Source organism: Pseudochaenichthys georgianus, chromosome 19, assembly GCF_902827115.2.
Source record: "Pseudochaenichthys georgianus chromosome 19, fPseGeo1.2, whole genome shotgun sequence".
In the NCBI taxonomy this organism is placed as follows: Eukaryota; Metazoa; Chordata; class Actinopteri; order Perciformes; family Channichthyidae; genus Pseudochaenichthys; species Pseudochaenichthys georgianus.
Window position 1 is genome coordinate 24,975,116 of NC_047521.1, and position 5,631 is coordinate 24,980,746.

Here is a 5,631-nt window from a genome sequence, read left to right on the forward strand (position 1 = left end):
ATTGTGAATTGTGAAAGATTCATTTTTTGTGACCATGTGGCCTAATGGACAAGGCGTCTGACTTCGGATCAGAAGATTGAGGGTTCGAGTCCCTTCGTGGTTGAAATATCTAGCCTCAGTCATTGAACTAATCTTTCCTGCCAATTTGACGTCATTCAAAACACCCTCTGGGCTAATAGTAGACCATTTACTTTTGTGAAAGAAAAGCAATATTCCAACAACTAGCTCTTGTGAAATCTGCAGTCTACTTATCAAGCTATCTCTTCTCCACCAACTCCAAACTGGGATTTGATCAGATCCGATTGACTATCAACAATTGCTCCGACATTTGACCGTTTTTAACAGTAACTTTTTTTTTTACTTTGCTCGCTTCCAAAGTTCTACTAAGGTAGGCCGGTTAGCTCAGATGGTTAGAGCGTGGTGCTAATAACGCCAAGGTCATGGGTTCAATCCCCATACTGGCCAGTGAATCTAACTTATTAAGTCAATGCAGCTTTAGTGCTTATTTCAAAAAGTGAGAATGTATTCCGATTACTTTCACATGTGAAGTCTCCAGTCAATCTATCACTCCTGGTCCACGACAAACTCTGAAATGGTCTAACCTGAATAATTATCCAAAGGTTGTCCAATCATTTACCCTCTGTCCCAAACTGAACTTGCAAAAAAAACAACGATTATACTAAGCATATCTACAATTGTCACTTTCTGAACTTGCAAACACTAGTTTCAGTTTCAGATGAACAATGGCACTTGTGAATTGTGAAAGATTCATTTTTTGTGACCATGTGGCCTAATGGACAAGGCGTCTGACTTCGGATCAGAAGATTGAGGGTTCGAGTCCCTTCGTGGTTGAAATATCTAGCCTCAGTCATTGAACTAATCTTTCCTGCCAATTTGACGTCATTCAAAACACCCTCTGGGCTAATAGTAGACCATTTCCTTTTGTGAAAGAAAAGCAATATTCCAACAACTAGCTCTTGTGAAATCTGCAGTGTACTTATCAAGCTATCTCTTCTCCACCAACTCCAAACTGGGATTTGATCAGATCTGATTGACTATCAACAATTGCTCCGATATTTGACCGTTTTTAACAGTAACTTTTTTTTTTACTTTGCTCGCTTCCAAAGTTCTACTAAGGTAGGCCGGTTAGCTCAGATGGTTAGAGCGTGGTGCTAATAACGCCAAGGTCATGGGTTCAATCCCCATACTGGCCAGTGAATCTAACTTATTAAGTCAATGCAGCTTTAGTGCTTATTTCAAAAAGTGAGAATTTATTCCGATTACTTTCACATGTGAAGTCTCCAGTCAATCTATCACTCCTGGTCCACGACAAACTCTGAAATGGTCTAACCTGAATAATTATCCAAAGGTTGTCCAATCATTTACCCTCTGTCCCAAACTGAACTTGCAAAAAAAACAACGATTATACTAAGCATATCTACAATTGTCACTTTCTGAACTTGCAAACACTAGTTTCAGTTTCAGATGAACAATGGCACTTGTGAATTGTGAAAGATTCATTTTTTGTGACCATGTGGCCTAATGGACAAGGCGTCTGACTTCGGATCAGAAGATTGAGGGTTCGAGTCCCTTCGTGGTTGAAATATCTAGCCTCAGTCATTGAACTAATCTTTCCTGCCAATTTGACGTCATTCAAAACACCCTCTGGGCTAATAGTAGACCATTAACCTTTGTGAAAGAAAAGCAATATTCCAACAACTAGCTCTTGTGAAATCTGCAGTCTATTTATCAAGCTATCTCTTCTCCACCAACTCCAAACTGGGATTTGATCAGATCCGATTGACTATCAACAATTGCTCCGACATTTGACCGTTTTTAACAGTAACTTTTTTTTTTACTTTGCTCGCTTCCAAAGTTCTACTAAGGTAGGCCGGTTAGCTCAGATGGTTAGAGCGTGGTGCTAATAACGCCAAGGTCATGGGTTCAATCCCCATACTGGCCAGTGAATCTAACTTATTAAGTCAATGCAGCTTTAGTGCTTATTTCAAAAAGTGAGAATGTATTCCGATTACTTTCACATGTGAAGTCTCCAGTCAATCTATCACTCCTGGTCCACGACAAACTCTGAAATGGTCTAACCTGAATAATTATCCAAAGGTTGTCCAATCATTTACCCTCTGTCCCAAACTGAACTTGCAAAAAAAAAAACGATTATACTAAGCATATCTACAATTGTCACTTTCTGAACTTGCAAACACTAGTTTCAGTTTCAGATGAACAATGGCACTTGTGAATTGTGAAAGATTCATTTTTTGTGACCATGTGGCCTAATGGACAAGGCGTCTGACTTCGGATCAGAAGATTGAGGGTTCGAGTCCCTTCGTGGTTGACATATCTAGCCTCAGTCATTGAACTAATCTTTCCTGCCAATTTGACGTCATTCAAAACACCCTCTGGGCTAATAGTAGACCATTTCCTTTTGTGAAAGAAAAGCAATATTCCAACAACTAGCTCTTGTGAAATCTGCAGTCTACTTATCAAGCTATCTCTTCTCCACCAACTCCAAACTGGGATTTGATCAGATCCGATTGACTATCAACAATTGCTCCGATATTTGACCGTTTTTAACAGTAACTTTTTTTTTTACTTTGCTCGCTTCCAAAGTTCTACTAAGGTAGGCCGGTTAGCTCAGATGGTTAGAGCGTGGTGCTAATAACGCCAAGGTCATGGGTTCAATCCCCATACTGGCCAGTGAATCTAACTTATTAAGTCAATGCAGCTTTAGTGCTTATTTCAAAAAGTGAGAATGTATTCCGATTACTTTCACATGTGAAGTCTCCAGTCAATCTATCACTCCTGGTCCACGACAAACTCTGAAATGGTCTAACCTGAATAATTATCCAAAAGTTGTCCAATCATTTACCCTCTGTCCCAAACTGAACTTGCAAAAAAAAAAAACGATTATACTAAGCATTTCTACAATTGTCACTTTCTAAACTTGCAAACACTAGTTTCAGTTTCAGATGAACAATGGCACTTGTGAATTGTGAAAGATTCATTTTTTGTGACCATGTGGCCTAATGGACAAGGCGTCTGACTTCGGATCAGAAGATTGAGGGTTCGAGTCCCTTCGTGGTTGAAATATCTAGCCTCAGTCATTGAACTAATCTTTCCTGCCAATTTGACGTCATTCAAAACACCCTCTGGGCTAATAGTAGACCATTAACCTTTGTGAAAGAAAAGCAATATTCCAACAACTAGCTCTTGTGAAATCTGCAGTCTATTTATCAAGCTATCTCTTCTCCACCAACTCCAAACTGGGATTTGATCAGATCCGATTGACTATCAACAATTGCTCCGATATTTGACCGTTTTTAACAGTAACTTTTTTTTTTACTTTGCTCGCTTCCAAAGTTCTACTAAGGTAGGCCGGTTAGCTCAGATGGTTAGAGCGTGGTGCTAATAACGCCAAGGTCATGGGTTCAATCCCCATACTGGCCAGTGAATCTAACTTATTAAGTCAATGCAGCTTTAGTGCTTATTTCAAAAAGTGAGAATTTATTCCGATTACTTTCACATGTGAAGTCTCCAGTCAATCTATCACTCCTGGTCCACGACAAACTCTGAAATGGTCTAACCTGAATAATTATCCAAAAGTTGTCCAATCATTTACCCTCTGTCCCAAACTGAACTTGCAAAAAAAAAAACGATTATACTAAGCATATCTACAATTGTCACTTTCTGAACTTGCAAACACTAGTTTCAGTTTCAGATGAACAATGGCACTTGTGAATTGTGAAAGATTCATTTTTTGTGACCATGTGGCCTAATGGACAAGGCGTCTGACTTCGGATCAGAAGATTGAGGGTTCGAGTCCCTTCGTGGTTGACATATCTAGCCTCAGTCATTGAACTAATCTTTCCTGCCAATTTGACGTCATTCAAAACACCCTCTGGGCTAATAGTAGACCATTTCCTTTTGTGAAAGAAAAGCAATATTCCAACAACTAGCTCTTGTGAAATCTGCAGTCTACTTATCAAGCTATCTCTTCTCCACCAACTCCAAACTGGGATTTGATCAGATCTGATTGACTATCAACAATTGCTCCGATATTTGACCGTTTTTAACAGTAACTTTTTTTTTTACTTTGCTCGCTTCCAAAGTTCTACTAAGGTAGGCCGGTTAGCTCAGATGGTTAGAGCGTGGTGCTAATAACGCCAAGGTCATGGGTTCAATCCCCATACTGGCCAGTGAATCTAACTTATTAAGTCAATGCAGCTTTAGTGCTTATTTCAAAAAGTGAGAATTTATTCCGATTACTTTCACATGTGAAGTCTCCAGTCAATCTATCACTCCTGGTCCACGACAAACTCTGAAATGGTCTAACCTGAATAATTATCCAAAAGTTGTCCAATCATTTACCCTCTGTCCCAAACTGAACTTGCAAAAAAAAAAACGATTATACTAAGCATTTCTACAATTGTCACTTTCTGAACTTGCAAACACTAGTTTCAATTAGGAGATGAACAATGGCACTTGTGAATTGTGAAAGATTCATTTTTTGTGACCATGTGGCCTAATGGACAAGGCGTCTGACTTCGGATCAGAAGATTGAGGGTTCGAGTCCCTTCGTGGTTGACATATCTAGCCTCAGTCATTGAACTAATCTTTCCTGCCAATTTGACGTCATTCAAAACACCCTCTGGGCTAATAGTAGACCATTTCCTTTTGTGAAAGAAAAGCAATATTCCAACAACTAGCTCTTGTGAAATCTGCAGTCTACTTATCAAGCTATCTCTTCTCCACCAACTCCAAACTGGGATTTGATCAGATCCGATTGACTATCAACAATTGCTCCGATATTTGACCGTTTTTAACAGTAACTTTTTTTTTTACTTTGCTCGCTTCCAAAGTTCTACTAAGGTAGGCCGGTTAGCTCAGATGGTTAGAGCGTGGTGCTAATAACGCCAAGGTCATGGGTTCAATCCCCATACTGGCCAGTGAATCTAACTTATTAAGTCAATGCAGCTTTAGTGCTTATTTCAAAAAGTGAGAATTTATTCCGATTACTTTCACATGTGAAGTCTCCAGTCAATCTATCACTCCTGGTCCACGACAAACTCTGAAATGGTCTAACCTGAATAATTATCCAAAGGTTGTCCAATCATTTACCCTCTGTCCCAAACTGAACTTGCAAAAAAAAAAACGATTATATTTAGCATTTCTACAATTGTCACTTTCTGAACTTGCAAACACTAGTTTCAGTTTCAGATGAACAATGGCACTTGTGAATTGTGAAAGATTCATTTTTTGTGACCATGTGGCCTAATGGACAAGGCGTCTGACTTCGGATCAGAAGATTGAGGGTTCGAGTCCCTTCGTGGTTGAAATATCTAGCCTCAGTCATTGAACTAATCTTTCCTGCCAATTTGACGTCATTCAAAACACCCTCTGGGCTAATAGTAGACCATTTCCTTTTGTGAAAGAAAAGCAATATTCCAACAACTAGCTCTTGTGAAATCTGCAGTGTACAGTAGCTGCAGTGTACAGTAGCTGCAGATTTTATTGCTCCACCTCTTACTTCTCTTTTTAACCTCTCCCTTAGCACAAATACAATTCCAAAAGTATGGAAGTCTGCTTATGTCTTGCCTTTACTGAATGGAGGGGAGG

The 5,631-nt window shown here is 39.4% G+C and overlaps 15 non-coding genes across 15 annotated transcripts; all 15 read left to right on the top strand.

The window, feature by feature from the left end:
- Positions 1–30: 30 nt before the first annotated feature.
- trnar-ucg (transfer RNA arginine (anticodon UCG)) lies at positions 31–103 on the top strand. The gene has a single exon. It is a non-coding gene; the product is annotated as a tRNA-Arg (tRNA).
- A 288-nt stretch (positions 104–391) lies between these two features.
- trnai-aau (transfer RNA isoleucine (anticodon AAU)) lies at positions 392–465 on the top strand. Its single transcript has one exon. It is a non-coding gene; the product is annotated as a tRNA-Ile (tRNA).
- Positions 466–779: 314 nt separating this feature from the next.
- trnar-ucg (transfer RNA arginine (anticodon UCG)) lies at positions 780–852 on the top strand. The gene has a single exon. It is a non-coding gene; the product is annotated as a tRNA-Arg (tRNA).
- Positions 853–1,140: 288 nt separating this feature from the next.
- trnai-aau (transfer RNA isoleucine (anticodon AAU)) lies at positions 1,141–1,214 on the top strand. The gene has a single exon. It is a non-coding gene; the product is annotated as a tRNA-Ile (tRNA).
- Positions 1,215–1,528: 314 nt separating this feature from the next.
- Positions 1,529–1,601, top strand: trnar-ucg (transfer RNA arginine (anticodon UCG)). Its single transcript has one exon. It is a non-coding gene; the product is annotated as a tRNA-Arg (tRNA).
- A 288-nt stretch (positions 1,602–1,889) lies between these two features.
- trnai-aau (transfer RNA isoleucine (anticodon AAU)) lies at positions 1,890–1,963 on the top strand. The gene has a single exon. It is a non-coding gene; the product is annotated as a tRNA-Ile (tRNA).
- Positions 1,964–2,277: 314 nt separating this feature from the next.
- trnar-ucg (transfer RNA arginine (anticodon UCG)) lies at positions 2,278–2,350 on the top strand. Its single transcript has one exon. It is a non-coding gene; the product is annotated as a tRNA-Arg (tRNA).
- A 288-nt stretch (positions 2,351–2,638) lies between these two features.
- Positions 2,639–2,712, top strand: trnai-aau (transfer RNA isoleucine (anticodon AAU)). Its single transcript has one exon. It is a non-coding gene; the product is annotated as a tRNA-Ile (tRNA).
- A 315-nt stretch (positions 2,713–3,027) lies between these two features.
- On the top strand, positions 3,028–3,100 carry trnar-ucg (transfer RNA arginine (anticodon UCG)). Its single transcript has one exon. It is a non-coding gene; the product is annotated as a tRNA-Arg (tRNA).
- A 288-nt stretch (positions 3,101–3,388) lies between these two features.
- On the top strand, positions 3,389–3,462 carry trnai-aau (transfer RNA isoleucine (anticodon AAU)). Its single transcript has one exon. It is a non-coding gene; the product is annotated as a tRNA-Ile (tRNA).
- Positions 3,463–3,776: 314 nt separating this feature from the next.
- Positions 3,777–3,849, top strand: trnar-ucg (transfer RNA arginine (anticodon UCG)). The gene has a single exon. It is a non-coding gene; the product is annotated as a tRNA-Arg (tRNA).
- A 288-nt stretch (positions 3,850–4,137) lies between these two features.
- On the top strand, positions 4,138–4,211 carry trnai-aau (transfer RNA isoleucine (anticodon AAU)). Its single transcript has one exon. It is a non-coding gene; the product is annotated as a tRNA-Ile (tRNA).
- A 315-nt stretch (positions 4,212–4,526) lies between these two features.
- trnar-ucg (transfer RNA arginine (anticodon UCG)) lies at positions 4,527–4,599 on the top strand. The gene has a single exon. It is a non-coding gene; the product is annotated as a tRNA-Arg (tRNA).
- Positions 4,600–4,887: 288 nt separating this feature from the next.
- Positions 4,888–4,961, top strand: trnai-aau (transfer RNA isoleucine (anticodon AAU)). Its single transcript has one exon. It is a non-coding gene; the product is annotated as a tRNA-Ile (tRNA).
- Positions 4,962–5,275: 314 nt separating this feature from the next.
- trnar-ucg (transfer RNA arginine (anticodon UCG)) lies at positions 5,276–5,348 on the top strand. The gene has a single exon. It is a non-coding gene; the product is annotated as a tRNA-Arg (tRNA).
- The last annotated feature ends 283 nt before the right edge of the window (positions 5,349–5,631 follow it).